The sequence below is a fragment of the Excalfactoria chinensis genome, chromosome 1, assembly GCF_039878825.1.
Source record: "Excalfactoria chinensis isolate bCotChi1 chromosome 1, bCotChi1.hap2, whole genome shotgun sequence".
In the NCBI taxonomy this organism is placed as follows: domain Eukaryota; kingdom Metazoa; phylum Chordata; class Aves; order Galliformes; family Phasianidae; genus Excalfactoria; species Excalfactoria chinensis.
The window spans coordinates 40,055,100-40,078,764 of record NC_092825.1 but is presented as its reverse complement, the minus strand read 5'-3'; the positions used below and the strand labels follow the sequence as shown (position 1 = coordinate 40,078,764).

Genomic DNA, 23,665 nt, shown 5'->3' with positions numbered 1-23,665 from the left:
GATATTTGAATGTTAAAACAAGGTAACTCTCAGTAATCTTCATAAAATTGAAATCTTGAAGAATGTCCTACTAACTGTTAATGGTTTTTATAATTCACTATAAATAGTAGGTGTCCTGGGTTTGACTAGGATCAAGTTAATTGTCAGGAGTTTGCATTTTCATGTTCTCTCTCCCAACTCACTTGAAGGGGGCAGTGAACAGGTTGGTGTGTGGTACCTATTTATTAGCTGCGTTAAAGCAAAATTTAGGTTTCTATTTCTATTTTTGCTTAATCAGTGTTAATCTCAAATTTAATTCCATTCAGTTCCATTTACTTCATTCAATTATTTGCTTAGTTTTTTTCTAATACTGAGTTTTAAGAAGCATATATCAAAGTTAGTTGAAACACAAAGTCATGTGATTGAACGTAGCTTATTTTCATAGTCACAGAAATGAGAAGTTTTATAGAAAGATAGGGTTTGTTTAATTCCTCTGACAGTCTGTTAGAGGATTGCAGGCTAAGATTTTGTAATTTCAGTATAAATTCACTTTTTCTTTTTTTCTTTCTTTTGTTTTCTCTTTGCATGTTTTGTGAAATTACTTTAGCATGTAGCATTCAATGTTTGGAAAACACTGTTGTCCTTTGAGTAGAGTATCCTGAATTCTAAATTTCAATATGTGATGAAGAATTCAGTGTAGTGGAACAGAAAATATAAAAGATGAGACAGAGGGAATAAGACTGGTGGCATGAGTAAACAAAGAACTTTTGCTGAGACTCTGTGAGAAAAAAAAAGAGTCTCCTTCCCATGGAAGAAGGGACAGGCAACTCCGGGAGAATACAAAGGAGATGCTAGGATAATATAGGGAGAAAATTAGAAAGGCAAAAGAACTCAACCTGGCCACTGTAGTAAAAGACAAAAAACAAACAAACAAACAAAAAACTTACATATAAATAAACAGTAAGAGGAGAACTAAGGAGCCTAATGATCCTTTATTGGTTGTGGCACAGAGACTTGAAAGGTGGACACAATGAGATTCAAAACAACAATGTTCACACGGGCCAGAGGAACCCAGGTATTTATACAGAATGGGAGGAGCAGTCCTTGAGAGTAGCCCTGCGGAGAAGGGCCCGGGGGTCCTGGTGGAGGAAAAACTTAACGTGAGCCAGCAGTGTGCTCCTGCAGTAACAAATGGTATCCTTGGTTCCATCAGAAGAGGGTGGCCAGCAGAGGCAGTGAGGTGACTGTCCTTCTCTACTCTGCCCCATCTGGAGTACTGTGCCAAGGTCTGGAGCCCCCAGTACAAGAAAGACAGAAAACTGTTGGACCTCCTCCTCAGAGGAGGGCCACAAAAATAATCAGAGGGCTAGAGAACCTCCCCTACGAAGACATGCTGAGTGAGATAGATTTGTTCAGCCTGGACAAAAGAAGACTGCAGGGTGACCTAATTGCAGCTTTTCAGTACCTAAAGGGAGCCAATAAACAGGAGGGGAATCAACTCTTTGAAAGGGTAGATAACAGCAGGACAAAAGGAAATGGTTTTAAGTTCAAGGAGGGAAAATTTAGGTTCTTGACTATGAGAGCAGTAAGGTTCTGGAACAGGCTACCCAGAGAGCTTGTGGATGCCTGTCACAGGTGACCTAGATTTACTGGTGCCCATGACAGGGGGCAGCCGCCCCGTAGCACCCCCGGCCTGAAAAGGAAGGGAAAAGGGGAATGGGAAAAGAGAACAGCGGCGGCAATCTAAGGAGGTAAACTTATTTTACTAAATATGATATCGGAATACAAGATAACACAATATAACACAATATGATTGAGACTAATAAATCAAACAAAACAGAGAGAGAGTGTCCCCGAAAACTGAGAGGCCTACTGTGAACTCTAGGCGACACGGCTGGAATGCTTCCCACTCTCCGAGAGTCTGAGAGAGAAAGCACCAGCCTGGGAGTGAGATTATATATGTCCTCCTCCTGTGACTTATCTCTGGCTGCAAAGTCCTCTGTGATATGTAGTTTTCTGAGAACTTCTGAGAACTGAGTATTCGGGTTTATAATAGTCCGTACTGCACATGATGTTAAGATGTGGAATATTGACAGCAACATTACAAAACCATGACAATGGCCCATCCCTGGAGGTGTTCAAGTCCAGGTTGGATGAGGCCCTGGGCAGCCTGGTCTAGTATTAAATGTGGAGGTTGGAGGCCCTGCCTGTGCCAGTAGGGTTGGAGACTGATAATCCTTGAGGTCCCTTCTAACCCAGCTCATACTGTAATTCTGGGATAAGGACAGGACTGAGGTTCTCAATGTCTTCTTTACGTCTGCTTTTTAACAGTCAGAATAGTTATCTTCAGGGTAATCTATCCCCTGATCTGGAAGTTGTACTAAGGGGATATGTCTTAGTGGGCATCCTTGGTGATAGGTGGACAGCTGGAGTAGATGATCTTAGAGATCTTTTCCAACCTTAATGATTCTGCAATTCTATGGTAATATGATTCTATGAAATTGGATTTCCTCTTGAGTCCTTTAATGTAATTAGTAAGGATGGCATCTGTTGATGAAAGTTAAATTCATTTTAGCTCAATACTTAAAAATTAGTATGCTAAGTATGCTTAGTATGATCATTTTTTGATTATTCACAAAACTCGAAAACATTCATTTTTCAACAATGAAAGACTGAGTGTAGTGGTATGAAGAGAATGCTTAAACGTAAATATTGAAATTTGTCTCTAAGAAGAACCAGTTTCACTTTCTATTCCATATAAGAAGTTTACAGTTATTCTTTTCATTTCATCATCCTGTACTACCACTTCTTTTTAGAATTACATGCCATCTTGCTCTCACCAGCTTTTCTTTTCTATTTATTTATTTATTTATTTATTTTCCTATGTATAGCTGTGTTGAGCTTAGCTCTCTTCCCACAAACCACAACACTGGTTCACTTCCAGATCTTCTACTTTGCTATTCTTATCACTAATCCTTAAGATGAGTAATATACAATTAAAGAATAGTTTAGACTATTAGGTAGAGTAATAGGATCAGAAGACAAGATCTTTAGAACGTTTTGCCATTATTATATATATTAAAAAAAAAAAAAAAAAAAAAAAAAGAGAAAATTTCTTTCACGTGAAGGAATTAATCTGAATATTTTTTAGCTCCAAGGAATTTACAAAAAGTGAATCATGTCATCCATCTCTTACTCACGTTACAATGTAATTAATGCTTAGTCAGACTTCTGTTTAATATCTGTTCACCTGAGCTGGTTTGCTGGGCTTTCCTCATCTGTGGATAGATTCTCCATAAAGCCTTCTCTTTTCCAAGCTACACAAACCCATTTCCCTCAACCTTTCGTCATAAGAGAGGTGCTCAAGCCCTCTGATCATCTTAGTGGACCTCCTCTGGGCCCGCTCCAAGAACTCCATGTCATTCCTGTACTGAGGTCCCCAGGCCTGGAGTTTATACTACGCATAACTTTATGATTAGAGGAAAAAGTAACATAAATAATATTGTTATGTAAGACAACAAATTGGAAAAAATCTTCCAGTGACCTGCAGAACAGAAACATTTGACTTCAAAAATGCCTGCTTTACTGAAAATATTTTTTGTAAAATATTTTCACCATCTCTCTATTTCTGTGTTATATTTGTGTTCAGATTTGAGACTTTTTTGTGCCACCTAGGGGAGTACTGGCATATTTATCTATCAGTTTCATTTCTTTCCTCTGCTGCATTTGTGCTCTAGAGTAGTGGTGTTCCCTGTCAGTTGCACCATGATTTCTTAATTAGCTCCTCTGTCAAAAATTAAAATCAAATTCTAAAGCTTTAATAAATTTGTAAAAAAAATCATATTGTTTAAATCAAAAAGCTATTAATGTATTTCTGCTACATTCAGTAAGATCTAATTTTATTTTTAATAAATTTGTCCATTTTCTTCCATTTTCTAAAACTTTATATTGAAAATGGGTAACTTTAAAAGAGTTTTTGAGAGTGTGGTAGGCTGAGTGTATGCTACAGACTTGCAAAATCTGCATAGGTCATTGACAGACTGACTTTGTGAAGCCAGAATCTAGGTGAGTACCAGAAATCTTGTTAATAGTAAACAAGCAGATTCTCATTTACCTACCAAGAAAGATGTGAGTAGAAGTAATTGTCTGAGTATAGAAAATACGATGTCAAAACCCTTGTAGATTGAGATGATGATAGGGAATTTGCTTACCACTTACTGTCATAGGTTAAGCAGAAATAGCACAGGGAGATTAATGGAGTTTCTTGCCTACTGTTAATTGAGAGAAGCAGTGAGAACTAGAAACAAACTAAAATCAACTTAGTACACCATCCATTCTCTTTTACCTCCTCCCCACATGTGATGTGGGGAAATGGGGAAAGTAGTCAGTCTGTAGATCTTCATCTCTGACAGTTCCTCATGGTCACTTTCAGCCCCTGCTTCACACAGGGTCCCTCCAGAGGGTGCTGTTCTGTTCAAATTGATCCAGTGATTCCTTCCCAAAGGTTGCATCTCTTCAAGCACTGCCCCAACATGACTCCATATCTTGGGGCCATTCATCAGGAGCGGACTGATTCAACATGGGCTTCTCCTGGGATGCAAAGGAACTTCTACTACATGCCCGAAGCATATGCCATCCTTCTGCATTGATTTAGGTGGCTGCAGGGCTGTTTCTCTCACAAATTCTCACTTCACTCTCCCAGCTGCCATTGTGAAGTTTTTCCCTTTCCCAAATTTGCTTTTCCAACACATCCAGCATCACAGCTCAGCTCTGGCAGTGGCAGGTTACTGTTGGAGCAGCTGGAGCTGGCTTTGATGCACTCTTCTCACAGAGGCCACCCTTTTAGTCTCCTTTGCTACTAAAGCCTTGCCACATCAATTCAATACAGTATAGCAGTTTTATTATGCTGCCAATTTAATATACATTATGTGTAAAACATTTACTGATAACATTGCCTGACTTTATAAAAAATCTTATCAGTTGTGAAGTGCCAGGATTAACTACTTAATCTAAACATACTTCAAACTTAAACTGGAGCATCTCATTTTGCTGCAATCCTACTGCCTAATAGAGGAAAATCAGACATGATCTCTATTACTAGAGCTTTTAAGTCACAGTGCCATAACCCTAAAAACTGGCATGTATGCTTAGTTATACATAAACAAGCAGTTCATTTAAATTGTATGACTTTTGTCATAAAAAAAGAAAATGTGAAGAAGTATGTTTAAGGTCTTCAGTGGCAACATTTTTCAATTTTCTAATAATTGTTGAAAACGAAGTATTTCTGCCATTAAGATAATTGCCTCTATATTTTGTAGGCATTTATTTAAGTAAATATTTTCTGGAAGAGTTCATAAGAATGATGAATATGTGGTCACATATTTACATTTTTAAAGAATTAATAAGAAAAATTACAAACAATATTTGTTTTAATGCTTATTTGCATTTGTTGCAATTTCCACTATTTAGTCTTTTTAGTACATGTATATATTTTTCTGTGTTTCATCACATAATTATTTTCATAACTTTATTTCTTTTGCTTATTGTTCTCTGTGTTCTACATATTTTCTTGTAGAAATTCTTTTCTCCATGTTTTATTTATTAACCTCTTTTCTAGTAATATGCATATACTTATTATATAGTCAGCCTTTGAATTTGGCTATTTGAAACTTTAATTGTTCATGCTTAATAAGAAATTAACATCATGTCTTTTCATTTAATGTAATATTTATGAATATTCATCCATCGGTTTTCAAATGGTTATTACTTGAATATTTTCATATATCATAAAGATATGGTGGATCACATGAATCTCTCATGGGTTTGCAATAATCTCCAATGATGTCCAATAACATTTGGTGTTTTTTAGCATGTAAGTCAAGAATGTGGAAAAATAATGTTTCATTCATTTTATGTAAAACAAAACAAAACAAACAAACAAACAACAAAAACAAACAAACAAAAAACAAACAAACAAAAACAAAACAAACAAACAAAACAAAACAAAACAAACAAACAAACAAAAGGATAAATAGCTTCTGTTGTACCAGACAGTGGCTAGAAAAGAGGCCAAACAGGACTCTATTTTTATATGCAAAAGAAATTGCATATTTCTCCCATAGATGGCAAATCTTCTGCACAATGTTAAAGAAAGAAGAAAAGAAGAGAGCTAAATAGAGAAATTAAGTTTAATAAAGCAGTCTATTGTATCACTTTGTTTCAAATTTTGCCCAGGAAAGGAAAGGGTGGGAAATGAACTCCACACTGTCCATGCTGTAAGCATCTCAGTCTTTTTCCCTCCCTCCTCTTTGCTATGGCCTCCAGTTGCACCACGGTAAGTTTAGGTTGGATATCAGGAAAATACTTCTCTACAGAAAGGGTGGTTAAGTACTGGTATAGCCTCCCCAGGGAGGTGGTTGAGTCACCATCCCTGAATGTGTTTAAAATCTATTTGGATGAGATACTCAGGGACATGATTTAGCAGTTGGTTGTTAGGGTAGTATGATTATGTTTTGGTTGGACTTGATGATCCTGAAAGTCTTTTCCAACTTGAGCAATTCTGTGTTTCTATGATTCAATGTTAATATTTTTCTTCCTATCGTTGGTAGCATATTAATAAACAGTTGAGACTGCATGAAGTATCTGAGTGGTGAACAAAATTTATCAATTTTTTTGGAGGAGCTCAAATTAATCTACAAAATACATAATCATGAAATCAATTTTACTTTAAACAATTACCCAATTCTTGAATTTAAAAATAATTAATTATTAGGTTTTATGAGTACCATCTAGAGAAAAAAAAAGTCTTCATACATAGTGTACTTGAAATATGCTATGTAGAGGTTAGAGTTAAATGGTAAAATAAATAGACCTAAAAGCTATCAGGTGTATTAAGACACGGAGTGTCCAGAGTTGAAAATATTCTCACAATTCAGACTGACTTGATTGCAATACAAAGACTAACTTTACCTGGCTAACATGTAAATGCCTCTATAGCAGAAGTGGTTTAGGAACACCTGGAATAAGAAAAGAATAAATGTGTTTGGTTTAATTTTAACTGATGAAATTGTAGTACAGTCCTTGATACAGAACTCTTTCTATTTATTGAGCTGTTCCATAAATCAGTAATGTTTGAATTCTGAGATCCATACTAAGCTCATCTTCTGCCCCCCAAATACTACACACTAAAAGTAGATACCTACGTCCACTTCCCTCCCCCCCTCCCCTCCCCTCTCTTTCCCATCCCTTCCCTTCCACTTCCCTTCCCTTTCCTCTTTCCCTTCCTGGACTTTTCATTTTACATCAGGGATGTAAGACAAAGTTCTGCCAAAGCAGACAGCCATCGCTGGTGTGCTGGAATAGAAATCAAACATATTATAACATTATTTTTTTCTTCATTTTATAAATTCTAGAATTGTATTTTTTCCCAAGTTTTTTTTCCTTAGAAAATACTTGTCATTCTCTTCTTCTGTTAGTTCTGTTAGGCAGTTACTGTAATTCTTTTGTGCTGCCCTTGTGTTTACTTGATTCCAAAACTGAAATCTATTCTATGAATTCCATAGTGCACTCTAACTTAATTTACTTTTACTAACATCTGGTACAATGGAAGCTTGGAGGATCTGACAAATGATGCCAGCTTTCCAATTCCATGAGGGAGGACCAAGTGGGTTCAAACTGAAGTAAAGTTAGGGAAAGGCATCCATCTATCTCTAACATATTTAGACAGGGATATCTAGAGCATGAAGAATACGTAGGTTCCTTACAGTGATGACATAGGGATTGAAAATAAGAAAAAGAGTACTTTAGAATTTTTATGTGTCAATTTAGTTCAAACTCTGATAATCTGGATTGAGCAGATCCCCTTTTATGAGAGAACCTAAAAATGGATAGAAGAAAGATGAACTAAGCTACCAGACAGAAAGAAAGGCAAAGGTACGTTTCATCTTTCAGAGACCTCTAATTTGATACTGACTAGAAAACACACTGCAACCCAGAATAGCTCTTAGTAGTTCTGGATAAAGATTTAAATTTTCTGATTCTCTTGCCTACAAAGCATTTCAAAACATTAAAATAATTCAAAACATTTTGAAATCGCGAGGTTTTTGTTTTTTGTTTTTTTTTTTCCTCCCCACCAGCACTAGATCAGGTTTCCAATTCAATACGTATGAATGTGTTCAATGAATAATTTAACAGATCAAAGTTTTCTGGTCCCCTGAAGAAAAGCTGCCATTCAGCTAATGAGAAGCATAGTCAAAAGATAAGGAAAGCTGTGAGAGGTTGCCATCCTCTCTAGTTACTAAAAAAATGCTGCTTCCAGTGTGTGTGAACATGTCATGTTAACATCTTGAGATAAACTGCTTGGTTTCTTTGCCTTACACCATCACAATGTTTCCAGAAACAATCTTAGTGTAGAGTAGAAAGACAGGAATCTTCTAATCTTCTGCTATTAATGATTAAAGCCAGGGGAAATCAGAAATGCCCAAATGTGGCTTTTTTTTTTTTTTTTTTTTTTGCTGGAAAGGGGAAGACTGGACAGATTTGTTAATGAGTGACACAAATTAAGATTCTGAGAAAATGGGCTGGTCATAAGTCTAATTTTCCATGTACCAGACAAAATAACTGTTTTCTTAATGTTTGTTACTGTTTAAAATTAGTAGGTTTTTGATGTTGTTGTTGTGATTTTTATGAAACACTGCAAATTCCTGATTTCTGGTTAACAGCTAATGTAACTTACATCATGAGCTATCACTTACTGACTCAGAACATTTCTGATTCCTTCATTCTTTTAATAAAAAAGATTTAATTTTCTTTTGGAAAAATATGTCCTTTATTTTCAGATTCTTATTGTGAAGTGGATGTCAATATCTAAACATTAATAATAATAAAATAATAAAATGAATAATGCAAAGTTGGTTATATTTTACACACAGGATGGAAAAAATGCCATTTCCATAATGTGATGTAAAAACAAGAAACTTTTACAAATCACTTAACAGTTGATGGTGATTGAGTCATGCTGAAAACAAACAGGCAAGAAAGTGTCCAAACATACAAACTTTATTCAGTAAACTGAAATACAAGCTTGAAAACTGAAAAGTTTGATACATCTCAAAGGTCATATTTAGCTTTTTTTTTTTTTTTTTCTTTTTTTTTTCTTTTTTTTTTTTTTTTTCATGAAGCATGAAGTTTTATGAAATGTTTACCTTGGCCACAGATTGTTTGCATACTCTTTTGTTCCCCTTTATCTTCTGAAGTACTTACCTCTTATGAAGCCAGGAATGAAAATGCAGTATAATATATTTGAGATACTTTATTATAAAGTACTACGCTCAGGAAAGAATGAAATGTATTTCAGTAACAACAACATAAAATACTGTGCAAACACCTACTTAAGATGACCTTTCAGAGAAAATACCTTCTGAGATTGCTTTATTCATCCAAGGAGAAGAAAACATATCATATTGCTCATATATATTTCTTAATATTTCTTGATGATAACTTAAAATCCTGTTCATGTTGCTGTTTAGGGTGATAAATTCAAAGCAAATACCTGCAACTTGCAGCTGAACTAAGCATGAGATGCTATAAAACAATAGTGCCATTATAGTAAAAGATCCCATGCATGAAGCCTGAAGTATTAATTCATCCCATTTTGTACGCAGAAGTCAAAAATCAGCTTATAATTCTTGGCTTCACTGCACTAAATCATAAAGATATTCTAGAAACTCCTCTGCAGTTTAAACCTAAGATTTTCAAATCTAAAATACACCCTTTCCTGTTTGTGGTAAAGATGTTTATTAATATTTTTGGTTAAAACATCTATAACAGGTATGTCCAACCCATGGCACACAGGCTGCATGTGACCTGGCACAATTCTGACTGTGAAGGTTAAATATCCCTTCAATTTTATGTTTTTTTGTTTTGCTTGCTCTCTTTTTAATGTGTTAGTTAAAAAATAAAAATTAAAAATAAAAATTAAAAATAAAAAAGTTTTGTTACTTTACATGCATTGACTATACTATACATTTTTTAAAAGAGTTGCTCTGAAAGTAATTCCTCCTATTTTATTATGTTGTCTCACCATATATCAGATATAGATATTGGTGGTATGGTGGTAGAAGCTGACACTTCCTGCCAGTGTCCCATTACATTTTGTTGTTATGCAGCAGATGACAGAAGAGAGACAATCTGATAGAATAGTGTCTAACATGAAAATGCATAGTGAGTGTGCCATTTCCTATGGTACAGATTTTTACAGCCATGACATGCCGGCTCTTGTTCATCACTGACACTGTATTGAAAAATAATGTTTTGTAGCAGAGAATTTGCTCTATCAAACAATGTTTTTGTGCTTTTTGTATCTGTTGTCATTTCCATGGAAATAAATAGGAGGTATGACTTTTGGAATGATACATGTACATGCAGCTCATGACCCATGACAATTTTTCTTCACTCAGTGCAGCCCAGACAAGTCAAAAGGCTAGACACTCATGCATCATTTTACTAAACTCCTAAATACTACCATTATCTACCACAAGGCTTAAGTACGATCATTTACTGTGTGCCCCCGGTGGCGCACGGTGGAAGAACTGCCGCTTGCAACTCCAGGGGCCCTGGGTTCGAATCCCCCCTGTGGCGCAAAGTGGTAGAAGTGCCGCGCTGCTACACAGAGGGCTCGAATCCCAGGGGTTGGACTTGATGATCTCTAAGATCCCTTCCAACTTGCATGATACTGTGATACTATGATACTATGATACTGTGTTTTGCGGATGACTTTACAAACCTTTGTATGTTAAGGAGATTTTGTTGCATGGCTCACTTCACAAGTCAATATCCAATGTAGTCAAGAATAAAACAGCATAACTATCCATGGGGAAACTCATGCTATGCACTATGTCCTACACAGATACAAATTTTATACAGCTGGACAAAATTGACAGAAAGTTATCCAAATCACAATAAAAAGTAAATCTAATTGATGTTAGCTATTTCCAGCTGCTATATTTAAGTTCAAACAGTAGTAAGGAACTTTCTTGAAATAGACAGATGCTGGACTCTGCCTATGGATAGTGTAAGAAAGATAATGTATTTGCCTCTGTAGCTCTTGGCATTCTGTATAATGAACAGTTGCTGCAACTCCTGTCAGAAGCAACGGTAACTGTAACATGTTCTGAATCTTCCCTGCAGAGATGTATTCCCACTGAGATTTTTAGCTCACCTGTCTGGATGTCTGCCTCTCAACTAGCTGTGTAGATTGCCATAAAATGAAATGAAGCAGGTGCTTATGTAACTTGATTCATCTGATCCTAATGCATGCCTCAAATAAACCCTCCATTTTCTCAGAAGTATTTGTCCTGGTTCATTACACTCCATTTCAAAACAGTATCTGTGTATATTTCTAAAGTATGCATCTAATTCATTTGATCAGGGGAAAAAAAAAAAAAAAAAAAAAAAAAAGTAATTTGTAGTTTCATTTTTTACACTTTCCAATGGAAATTGACACAAGTAAATGTCTTCTTATTCTTTTTAAAGTCTACCTTTCCTGACAGGTAAAATGATTAGATGGCCTTGACAAAAATACTAGTCAGTCAGAGATGAGTCATAGTTTTGCTTACTGTTTGTAATAATGCTCTGGGTCTTGGATGAACTTAGTAAAGCGTATATCTGAGATTATACAGAATAGATGATATTAAACAATAATAATAAAAAAATATGCTGTATCAAGATTCACTTTCACCACCCAAAAATTTTACAGTGAAACACAGCTGCTGTGCCACAGTTAGAGAGAAATTATTCCCTTCTATCCAGTACTGCTGGTGGTAAAGAGGACTACAGACATCAGGATTTCAAGCTTTCTTGGCATCTTCTAAGCAATTGTCTTATGTAAATGAAATTAGCCCCTCTTGCTAAATACAGATAGCATGAGAAAAGGTCAGTTTTTCTTTTGCCCTCCTTAATTCCATTTCCATCTTTATATTCATCCCTCAAGCATGCACAAAAATAAATAATAAATTCATTTTTTATATAAAAGCTCTGTAAGTCAATAACTCTGTAATGTTCCTCAGTAAATCAGTCCTATTTATGTCTGATATTCATTTTTCAATACATATGGATTAGAAAATAAAAGTATGATTTTTTATTGTTTTGTGAGAAGTTGAGTTGATAAAAAAATGAGAAAAGTTAGTTTACTTCCACACAACCCAGACTTATGTTGAGCTGATTATACAGTATGTTTCTGATTTGTATTGATCCTATGTGTGCCTGACATGACATATCTGCTTCAATATTTCTAATTATCTAAATAAGATCACTGATTCTCATGATAAAAATTGAGTAATACATTTGAGAATATGCAAACTTAGAAAATGCTGTATAGTAATTTGTAATAAAAAACAATTGATTAATATAAGAAAATGTTAGGTGAACAGTTTAATTATTACACTGAAAACAAACACAATTTGAAGTAGACTTGCTGAGTAACCTTAATTTTCAATGTTGACTTATGAAACTAAACCAGAAATTGAGACTGTGGAAACACAGACAAAACTAAGGTAGTTTTACCTTCTGTTTTGCTTCTTCATCTTAATTTTAGTTTCATTGATGATTCTAATTGCTGTTTATTTTCAGTTCGTAATGTTAAATAATGTAGCTAAAAATGATTTTTACAAATCTTTTTTGTAAATCTTCCTTATTTGATTCTATTTCTAACAATAACAGCACAGAAGTATAGATAGTGTTTTAAAACATTTCAGTAGCCTACAGAATATACAGCTTAATGGTTTATGCCAGTGCTTCAAGGTAATCAGAACTTGTAATCTGGAGAGGAAAATGCCAAAATTCATTCTAAGACTGGATTCAAAAATAAATGCATCAGTACACCATTTCAATACAAATATTCTTTTGCACTGCAGTGTGTATCATGGGTCACATTTTGTAAATTGTTACACCATTGGAAGTTCAAAAATATCAGTATATAAGCCAAAGTACATCAAATGTACTGCGCTTATTAATTAATATTGCTTGAATTTTAACTTGTGAAAAGGTAAACAGCTTCAATTCCTTGGGAAAAAGAAAAAAAAAAAGTGTCATTTTTCATCCTTTCCTCAGTAAAATACTGCAGATACTTTTTCTGCTGGTTCAATAATATTCCTAAGAAGTTGTCATTTACATTTTCTGAATAGAATTTTATTTCTGGTGATTTCACTCCACTCATACTCAGAAATATAGCTCTATTTTGAAGCTGATTACTAAATCTAGTTTTTAAGGATCTGTGTAAACTGATCTTTGCCATTTTCCTGACTTTTTCTGACATTATTATATTAACTATATAATATATATATTTTTTTTCCATATAGAAAATTAAAGTATGTCATAATGACAGAAAAAATCATGTCCTTTCTCAACAGATTTATTAAAAAATAGGACTGCCTATATCACGTAGTTACAATACACAGTTAACTGGATCAGCAACAGACTTAGTGACTATTCATTGCATAAATAAATTCCAGGCGAACATTGCCAGAAAAAAAACTTAGAATTTGTATTGTTGAAGACAACTATTTTGTGCATGAATACGGGGACACAGAACATAGGAATGCAGAAACACAAATGAAAGACAGACACATATGTACATATCTACGCACATCCATCCATCCATCCAGAAGTACATACATAGATTTAAAAGACTTACACTCATTCTTCAAATCAAGTGAAAAAAAATATTAAAAAAAAAAATATGTTTTACAACCTGACACCTCTCATGCATGCAGTGACATTAATGATAGTGTTTGTATGTCCATACAGACAGTACGAATAACACATAGTACTCCAAATAAGCTTTTTTAATATAGTCTTCAAAACCAATATATTACAATTTTAAGAGCTACATTACATAATTATTTGCTTGACCAAGCTGGTCTTCCTAAAGTAAACAAAGTTTGTCACTGAACACTTATATAGTAGCTCAGGGCCCCATCCAATCTGACCCTCCAGGGATGCAGCATACACAACTTCTCTGAACAACATGCTCCAGTGCCTTACCACCCTCTGAGTGTTGTTCTTCCGGTCTGCAAATGCACACTGCATTTTCATGTCAAGCTTTTCATCTGCCACAGCCTCTGAGGCATATACTAATAATGAGTTCTTTTCTTGGTCTGTGCATATGTCTGGGACTGCCCCAACCGAGGTGCAGTACCTTGAAATTGAACAAGTTGAACCTTATTTGGTCCACTTTTGAACCATGTCCAGGTCCCTGTGGATGGCATTCCTCCATTCTGTTGTACCAACTGCACCGCTCAGCTTAGTGTCATCAACACACTTGCTGAGTATGCACTTGATGCTATTGTATATGTGTCATAGTTTGAAGAGTTAATCACTCAACACCCTTCCCTCCCCTCTAGAGGGAAGACGGGGAAGGAAGAGGGGAGATAGGAGATAGGAGAAACTAATTTACTAAAATAAATGTAAAATAATACAGAAGAATTATGAGCTATAAATCAAAATGAACCAAAAATAGAACTGGAGGAGAGAAAAAATCAGTCTGAGTCTTTATTGGTAGGCCCTCCACAGCTCCCCTCCTGGAAAAAACAAGAGAGCTCTTCCCTTGTCCCCTGGAATTGAAAATGATGTGGAGGCTCCTGGGAAATGCAGTACATTCCAATGTATCTTCCACTTGGAAAAACAGAACTCAAATGACACTAGTAAACAAGAATCACATCTCCGCAGTGCACTGTCTCTCTGCACTCATCAATGCCTATTGCATGATGTTATGATGAAGACTACTGATAAAACCTGGTCAATATGTCATCAACAAAGATGTTAAAGAGTACAAATCCCAAGATGTCCTGAGGAACATCATTCATGACCAGCCTCCACCTTGATACAGAGCCACTGACCACAATCCACTGGCTGCAACCACTCAACAAATTCCTTATCCACTGAACAGTGGGAAGATCATGGAACAGATCCTCCTGGACAACATACTCGATCACATGAGGAATGAACATGTGATCTGAGACAGCCAGCATAGCTTCACCAGGGGAAGGTCATGCTTAACTTGTGGCCTTCTGTGAGGGAGTGACAGCATTGGTTGACAAAGGGAAGGCGACCAATGTCACTTACCTGGACTTGAGTAAGACCTTTGACATGGTCCCCCACCACATCCTCATCTCCAAATTGGAGGGTTGTGGATTTGATGGGAGGACCACTCGATGGATTAGAAATTGGTTGAAAGGCCACAGACAGAGGGTGGTGATCAATGGCTCTATGTCCAGGTGGAGGCCGGTAACAAGTGGTGTCCCCCAGGGGTATGTCTTTAGACTGGTGCTCTTTAACATCTTTATCAGTGACATCAATGATGGAATTGAGTGCACTCTCATCAAGTTTGCTGATGACACAAAGCTGAGTGGTGCGGCTGACATGGAGGAAGGAAGGGATGCCATTCAGAGGGACCTTGACAGACTTGAAAGGTGGGCCCAGGTGAACCTAATGAGGTTCAACACGGCAAAGTGCAGGGTTTTGCACTTGGGCCGGAAGAACCCCAGGCACCTGTAGAGACTGGGAGGAGTAGTCCTTGAGAGAAGCTCAGCAGAGAAGGACCTGGGGGTCCTGGTGGATGAGAAACTTAACATGAGCCAGCAGTGTGCTCTTGCAGCTCGGAAAGCAAATGGTATCCTAGGCTCCATCAGGAGAGGGGTGGCCAGCAGGGATAGGGAGATGATTGTCCCTCTCTACTCTGCTCTTGTGAGGCCCCATCTGGAGTACTGTGTTCAGGTATGGAGCCCTCAGTACAAGAAAGACATAGAGCTGTTGGAAAGGGTGCAAAGAGTCCAGAGGAGGGCCACAAAGATGATCAGGGGGCTGGAGCACCTCCCCTATGAGGACAGGCTGAGGGAGCTGGGCTTGTTCAGCCTGGAGAAAAGAAGGCTGTGGTGTGACCTCATTGCAGCCTTTCAGTACCTGAAGGGAACCTGTAATCAGGAGTGGAGTAAACTCTTTGAAAGGGCTGATAATAGCAGGACAAGGGGAAATGGTTTTAAGTTGAAAGAGGGAAGATTTGGGTTGGATGTCAGGAGGAAGTTCTTTACTAGGAGAGTGGTGAGGTCCTGGAACAGGCTGCCCAGGGAGGTTGTGGATGCCCGTCCTTGGAGGTGTTCAAGGCCAGGTTGGATGGGGCCCTGGGCAACCTGATCTAGTAAACATGGAAGGTTGGTGGCCCTGCCAGGCAGGGGGGGGTTGGAGCTTCATGATCCTTGAGGTCCTTTCCAACTCGGGTCATTCTATGATTCTGTGATTCTCTGAACAGTCCACACTTCAAATCCATGTCTCTTCTACTTCGAGATAAAGCTGTAGAGTGGGACCATTTAAAAAGGCCTTGTAGAAGTTGACGTAGACTATGTATATCAGATTTTGAACCGCTACAACACATTCTTAGGTGATCCCATTCAATCAGTCACACATATGGCTTCTATGCCCAAACTTAGACATTTTTTTCTGTTCTATCTGTACAGTCTTGTAGCCATACAAGTTCCTAATGGTATAAAATATCTAACTCACATTGATTCTACCTCCTACTGCCCTTCACTGAATCCTTGGAGATCAGCATTTTCCTCTTAAATACATTCATTACTAATTCTGTAAAAGTCCTGAAACTGTAGAAGTCTCTTTTTTCATTTCTCTTCTCTCACTACTAACAGATAATTCCCAGCTGCTATTTCATTTCTTTTTTTCTGTCATGAAAGCTGTAACTACATGATTAAAATGGTATGCAGCTTTAAAACTATTATCCATTATACTAATTAAGGTCAAATAGAATAGAACAACATTTTTTGTGGAAAACAATGTAGGCAATGTAAACATTGATTAATTTAAGGGCATTAAATGTGCATATGACAGTTGCCACAAAACTTTTTGTTAATTATTTCTTGGCAGTTTCTTGTAATGTCATTAATAGATCTATAATGTTGCTCTTTATCCTCTAAAACAAAAAATGCTGGTGGAGGTTTTTGATTGTTTGTTGTTTGTTATATATAATCTTGATGAACATTCCTTTAGGTATCATGCTGTGGACAGTTCCAAGTCCAAAATAGTTTTTCGCAGCACAAAGGAGGGAAATACAATGTGGGAATCCTTTTTTTTTTTTTTTTTTTTTTTTTTTTGCTTTGGAACGATAGTCATTAGTATATTATGAGTGTCTCTTCTAACTAGTGCTTCAAGGTAATGAATTATATATGCAAAAAGGGAATGAGGGTAAAGGTTTGAAAGAGCTGCTTGAGAGAATAAGGGTTCGTAGGCAACATCAATGACCCATTGTAGCACACTACAGTCAAACTACTCAGTAGGTAAGCTATTCAGAATAGATAGGTGTTCTAATTAAAAGAAGTTATTAATTTCCCTGAGTAAACTACTTTATATATATATATATATATATATATAAACAAACAAATAAACAAAAAACTTAATGAACAAGGCAATTTCATTAAAATATTTTTCATGATTGACAATTCTAAAACACTTCATTTATTTTACATATTTCTAACAAATGACCTCAAAATAAACTTCAGGGATCTGCCCTTGTAAGAGACGTTTTGGTAAACATTGAAAGCTTTAAAATAAAAATTTATGTAGATGCATTTAACATGCAAAGACAGTCATGTATTTAAATAAATAGAGCTGAAGCAGATTAAATCTTTTGGAGATCTGGCTTAAAGTAACTTGAAAATAATATCTGACAGTCTGTTATTGATTATGTGTTCCTTATCACCTTGAAGCAAGGCTCAATAAAACAATTGGAATTTTTTCCACTCATTTAATAGATTTAGGATCATGTACTTCATTTGATTGGGCTCCTTTCTCACCTATATTTCCCAGGACCCTTGTTCATTATGTAGAATTTACAGTTTAGTTTTAGTCAGGAATCACCTAGAAAATGTTGTCTAATAGTGTTCTTATGAAAAAATACGATTTCAAAAATGCAAGTCTTAGTCAGAGTTTATATTTCTGTCAGGCCAGAGATGACATTTCTTACTTCTTTGTGAAGAATATCTTATGAGCAAGAATCACATGACACCTGACAAAATGACTGGCAGGGAGAACTAGGCAGAAGAATTTGACCAAAAGATCCAAATGGCTTCTCAAGAGTCTGAAATATGAATTAAACATTTCCACCATGTCATTCAATAGAAACATAGAATTTACTAGCAGTTTTCAGGGTTTGCTCACAGCCCATTTTATTCCAACTGCAAAATATAGTTGATTTGTGCTAATAATTGTGTGCTAAATGAATGGATAATAGTAACAATGCATCAGTCTTGCAAGCTAGAATAACGCAGATAATGTTGAGTTCTTATTATACTTTTAAAGAAATCATTTAAATAAATATTGAAAGTACATGCAAGCCAGATTGATAGATTATTTATTTATTTATTTGTTTACTTACTTATTTTTTTCCAGGCAAATTCTACTGGACTGTATATATCTGACAGTTGTTTATGAGTAAACTGAGGGAAATCTATAGAGAGAAATCTTGTCCATAGCGCAATGATAATATAAAGTCTATTTAAAGACTTCAGTTAGTATTAGATGATTCATAGACTTTTTTCCCATTGCGACCATGATGAGTTATAGGCTTCAAATTTGTATACAGAGAGTGTGTCAGAGGCAAGGAGATACTCACAGTACAGTTTATTGGAAGAAAAAAAAGAAAAAAGAAAAAAAGGAAAAAATGCAAATAGAATTATTTTAAATAATAAAGAATTATAAGACAAGAAAAGGACAATCAGGAAAAAAAATAAATTCTGACACATTAGAAAGTAAATATTTTATAAGAAAGTTTTTCTTACACTTTTACTGTTTTAAACCTTAACTGAAACCAAAGAACAAAGGCTAGGAAATTATAATAAAGAATAATCATATTTTAATAAAAAAATGGAAACTGTTAATTTTATTAAAGGAGCTGAGTCTTCAGGGTTTATCAGTTCAGGACAGTGAAAGCACAAAGATATGAAGATTATTGTCTTAAATTAAAGGAAGTTAACAAAGGTCATACAGATTATTAATTTCAGAAGAGAAGAGATGGGATTCAAACATTATTAAATCAAACATTATTCATCCAAAGCAGATGAAATGGAGTATGCACTTCATTAATTTCAAGGAAGCAGAAAATAGATATTTATTTAATTTTGCAACTTAAGGCAGAAAATGAAACAATGTATCAATTTATTATTAACCAAACATGAAATTTTTATCATAAGGTTTACTTTAGAGTCCATTTGAGCTTTTCTTCAGATTAAAGCAAGATAACAAGGCAAATGCAACAGTTTGTCTTATTTTTTCCTTACGGGGGGGAACAGCCTATAAAATAGATATCTAAAACAGTCTATCAAATTATAGTGGTTAGTGCCCAGATTTTTTTAGCTTCTTCACAGTTATGTTAATAACATAGGTACAAAGTTCAGAGTCCCAGTGGTGTAAATAACCAAAGTGAAACATCATTTTCCTGAAGAGTAGAAAAAGCATTGATATAGTAAAATGTATGGGACAGTACTTTTTTTTTTTTTTTTTTTTTTTTTTTTTTTTTAAGTCTAAGATATGCTTTAAACTAAGAAGCAGAAAAAAAGTTATTTCACAAAACTAATTAGAAGAGGAACATAAAAGAAATAAGATTAAAATAGTGCATCATTTCATGTGCATAAAAAGATGAGTGTTTAGTATCATAAAGACAGATTAAAAGTTAAAAATTTATAAGTGTAGTCTAATATTATACCAATAGATATTAAGGTACAAAAATAAACTCTTGATGTTGCCTTCAGAAATAAGCTATGTGGGAGAAATACCTATGGCAAAGGTGTAACGTAAGGTGCAACTCCTATAGTACTGCTTTGGAATTTCTCACAGACTTCTGTTCTGAAAGCACTGAATTTTAGTTTCATGCAAAGTGAACATTCTTAACATTCTTCTCCACCTGTCCCTATTCCTTTTTCAGCAAATGAAAAGAATAAAAAATGAAAAAATAAAAAAAATCTTGGAATCTTGTTTGTTTGTTTTTTTTCACAAAAAATAAAAATAGATTTATCATAATCTCAGCCTCAAACACTCACAGTTGAAAAGTAAACACATTAAGTAGGAGCTCTAGCTTAGAAAGCCCACATGCTCTCTCAAGTAGGAGCTCTAGTTTAGAAAGCCCACATGCTCTCTCAATCCTGCTGATGAAAATGATCGTGGATTTTTTTTTTTTTTTTCCTTAGGTGCATTTAAGGTAATATAGAGACTTTTTATCGATTACCATCCTTCCTGCACTTCATGTTCAAAATTTGCATGCAGTTCACTCTGACATTCTCCAGAATCACAATTGGAATTATTTAGTTCATAGTGTAGTCTTCAAGGATATATCACAAATGGAAAACAGTAAAACATACAATTTACAAATCGTTTTTTAAAATGACTTGTCAGTATAGTAGCAATAAAGTGACAGACATAAACAATATTAAAAAAAGAATATGCTATTGCTTTCATTCCCTCTGTTAGTCTTCAAAAGGAAATTATTCACTCTATTGAGTTAACAAATAATATTGTTTTTACAAGGAGTTTTAAAAACAGTGCTGGAATATACTTTCCTAATGCAAATTCTTGCACAGTCCAGAGTTGACAGTCCCATTGTTTGCAAAGAGCTGGTCTCCCTGACATTACAAGAGTGTACAGTAAATGGCTCGAATTTGAATTTCATATCTTTAGAACATGAGAAAAAAAAAAAGAAAAAAAAAAATCTATTGTCCTTAGAAATAAGTTTTAGGCTCACACACTTAGTCAAGATTCATCACATAATTACATCACATCATGCCACACTTGGAGAAGATGATGACTGAAATACATATATTGAGGTATACATTGTTGAGGTAACAAGATTTCTACTCACAGAGTAAGGATGGACTAAAAGAGGCAAGTGCTCATTTAAACAAGAGTAAAAACTTAATACTAAATAATATAAAGGTGTTACTCCACCACATTAAATAAAAGAGTCAATTCTAAAAACATCCAGTCACCCTTCAGATGATGACATAGGGAAAGACATTTGCAGAAGACATAAATTACATAATTAGTGGAGACCTCTGCCCTCTGAGGCTGTGTTGATAGATCTTAAATAGCAAGCAATCAAACATAAACACCTATGTTTAAAAAGATGGGTTTTTCCAATTGGTCTGATGAATCAGTAAAGGACTGATTCAATTGTCTGTACAGAGAAATCAAGTGTTATCTGTGAAGCTTAGGGTAAAATGTCTGGGCTGAAGACCTTGGAAAAGGAGGGTGTATATCTTATGTAAGTACTGTGCCTACCTCATGCTCCTAGGAAATAAGCTACATAGACTGGTAGATGTTCAGATACCCTTGGTGGTCTCAGATAATATTAAACAACTCTATTTAAACAAAAATAATTCTCCATAGATACCTAAACTGAGCTTATTTCTAGGCTTCCGTGATTGCACTGATTATCTTTGCTTTGGTTTTCTAGTTCACTAGACATTTAAGACACGTAGAAACTTAAGCGTGTGTGTTAACAGAAAACTGAGTACCATATATAGCAAGGCAATGCCACTTGAAATCATCCAGATCAATTTAAGCCAAGAAAGATTTAATCTAGAAGGCTAATTGAAAATTCACCACAAATTAAAAGATTATTTATCTTTTGAAGAATGCTTTGACTAGTTTTAATTACAGCAACTGTTCAGAAACCTAAGACATTATCATTTTAATAGATTATGCTTACTAAAGTAATAATGTTATATCCTGGATACACATAGGTTTCTTCAAAAGTAATTTCTTCTATTTATTTCCATGGAAACTACAACTGATACAAAGAATATTGATAGACCAAATTTTCATCTACAAAATGATGTTTTTCAGCAGTCACCATTAGCAATGCTATTTTTGTCAGTGGTGAACTATACTTAGCAAGACATGCTCATGGATGTCTGCATGGCTATATTTAATGTAGCTTGTTTTTGTGTTGCTGTTGCCACTGCTGAAACACACCACCCACTTCATGACTGCACGCACATTCACTGTTTGGTCTCCATAAATGTTCAGTAAGCATCGATGAATGTCAGTGGGTGCCATTTTTTACTACACAGAAGGATTCAGTTACACATCTTTGTTTCATATGCACTTCTATGACAGATTTCCATTTTGTCAGACTGCCCTTCTGCTGACACTAGTCACATGGCAACAAAATTTACCAGAATATTGGCAGAAAGGTCCAAGTTTTGGGGTTCAGCTTCTACAACCATATGACTAATATCTACCTCTGATGTTGTGGGACAACACAACAAAACAGGAGGCATTATTTTCAGAGAAGCCTTCATAGTTTTCAGTCTGTAACAGTGTATATGTGCCTTGCTGAATATTAATTATAAAGAAGATAATCCTTCAAGAATATAAACAAACTTTATGTTAATGTTATGTCGTTCAAATACTGTCTGCACTGTCAGAAAAATTTATCCTATGGAAATATATTGATTCAACAATATGGGACGCATATTTTTCTTCTTATTATTTTTCTTTCAACTATTATACTTTCCTAACTATTTGCTGACATGACATACATATCAGATAATATAGTTTTGGTAATATGAATAAAACAGTAAATCATCATTTTTAAATCCAGTAGTACAACTACTGGCAGAGATATTTGACAGCAAGCAGTCCTTTCACTTCTGGTTCTTAAAACGTCAGAATGAAGATAGTATTTCCAAGACTAAATCACCGAGTAGCTTCTCAAGGTCTTCTGCTTGTTTCTAACTCTAAAAACATTCAAAAAAAAAAAAAAAAAAAAAAAAAAAAAAAAAAAAAACTGAAAATTTCTACTTTCCCAATGTAATGAAAGTTCTCTAGAGCTTTTGTGCACCACAGGATGGCATGAATATCATCCAGCAACAGAATCATAAATCACACAATGCTTTTCTGAAGTTTTCAGTTATGGAAAATTTATATATGCCTTCAAAGTTAAGATGCCTGTGAGTAGAGTGTTTTAACTGAAGCACTGTAGTAATGTAGCCTTCGGAAAAACAGAAAATATTTCCATATTTCTGTAGTTCTCATTCTCTTTTGAATCCTTCCAAACAATTTTCTTTTTTTCAAATGAAATATAGTCAGACGACAATTTTCATCCTGGTTTGCAACTGCTCTATTTTGAACAGATATTCAATATTGCTTTTAACCATGTATATAGAGAAGGCATTCCATGTACTATTTTACATATGCGTGGGGCTCAATGAAGTACATCTGCATGGTTTCACCCATTCCTGTGAAAAGTCTCCGGTGTGTAAGTCAGGAATCTCTGAATTAGGATAGTAATTTAGAGCAGCAGACACTTGTAACAACAGGAGTTAGCCTCTTCAGCTACATAGATTTTTTATTTTATTTTTTTAAAGTTCATATTGTACACAAACTTTACCAGAAAATTCTTTTGCTGAGAATGTTCTTTTGCTGAGAAATTATCAGTCCATGTGCCCTTGTTGTGTCATTTTAATCCATTAAAAATTATCTATTTTTTTAAAAAAAATGTTTTAAAATAGACCAAAATATAATAATCCATTCATGCAAACCGTGTCCACCTCTGCCTCCTGCAAGAAAACTTAAAACTATTTTCTCAAAATATATTTTTCAAAGCTTAGCTTATGCAAGAGAAATAAGC

At 35.1% G+C, this 23,665-nt stretch overlaps 1 protein-coding gene across 2 annotated transcripts in view; it reads left to right on the top strand.

The window, feature by feature from the left end:
- The window catches only part of MGAT4C (MGAT4 family member C), a 248,457-nt gene that overhangs the window by 125,311 nt on the left and 99,481 nt on the right, over nucleotides 1-23,665 (top strand). The window lies entirely within an intron of this gene.